Source organism: Sinocyclocheilus grahami, unplaced genomic scaffold, assembly GCF_001515645.1.
Source record: "Sinocyclocheilus grahami isolate Dianchi unplaced genomic scaffold, SAMN03320097.WGS_v1.1 scaffold1174.1, whole genome shotgun sequence".
NCBI classification, from domain to species: Eukaryota; Metazoa; Chordata; class Actinopteri; order Cypriniformes; family Cyprinidae; genus Sinocyclocheilus; species Sinocyclocheilus grahami.
In genome coordinates, this window is record NW_015506353.1 from 222,560 (window position 1) to 223,500 (window position 941).

Consider the following 941-nt stretch of genomic DNA (forward strand, 5'->3'; position numbering starts at 1 on the left):
AGAGAGAGACACAAACAGATGTAACACACAGAGAGAGACTATTCTACTATTGTGTCAATACTGTGTTCCACATTAACAAATACTGCATCCCTAATTTGAAAATGAGAAAAAAATGCTGTGAAAATAAGTGGACTCATTCAATTTATTTATTGAATTAATTATTAACCATTTAATTATTCAGATAATTGTCGTGTTTAATTTTCCTCCGGAGGTCGCATTTGTAGGCTGCGTACGTCATCAAAGATGTCTTATTTGAGAAAAGTAACCGTAATAAACACACACACTGATAGTACTTGTGAGGTGTAAAATAATGTAATTTCCTTTTTACTTCGCAATTTAACACTTTACTTAAATGAGATTAAACCTATTCTCTCAATGTCAAATGCAGAAACGTTAATCCATGCGTTCATGACCTCAAGGTTAGATTATTGTAATGCTTTATTGGGTGGTTGTTCTGCACGCTTAATAAACAAACTCCAGCTGGTCCAAAATGCAGCAGCTAGAGTTCTTACTAGAACCAGGAAGTATGACCATTTTAGCCCGGTTCTGTCAACACTGCACTGGCTCCCTATTAAACATCCTATAGATTTTAAAATCTTGCTTATTACTTATAAAGCCCTGAATGGTTTAGCACCTCAGTATCTGAACGAGCTCTTGTTACATTATAGTCCTCCACGTCTGCTGCGTTCTCAAAACTCCGGCAATTTGATAATACCTAGAATATCAAAATCAACTGCGAGCGGCAGATCCTTTTCCTATTTAGCTCCCAAACTCTGGAATAACCTACCTAACATTGTTCGGGAGGCAGACACACTCTGTCAGTTTAAATCTAGATGAAAGACCCATCTCTTTAACCTGGCTTACACAACACACCAACACATTTCTAATACTCAAATCCGTTAAAGGATTTTTAGGCTGCATTAATTAGGTCAACCAGAACC

The 941-nt window shown here is 36.8% G+C and overlaps 1 protein-coding gene across 1 annotated transcript in view; it reads right to left on the reverse strand.

Moving 5' to 3' along the window:
- LOC107567615 (uncharacterized) overlaps positions 1–941 on the reverse strand; it is an 8,455-nt gene that overhangs the window by 1,771 nt on the left and 5,743 nt on the right. The window lies entirely within an intron of this gene.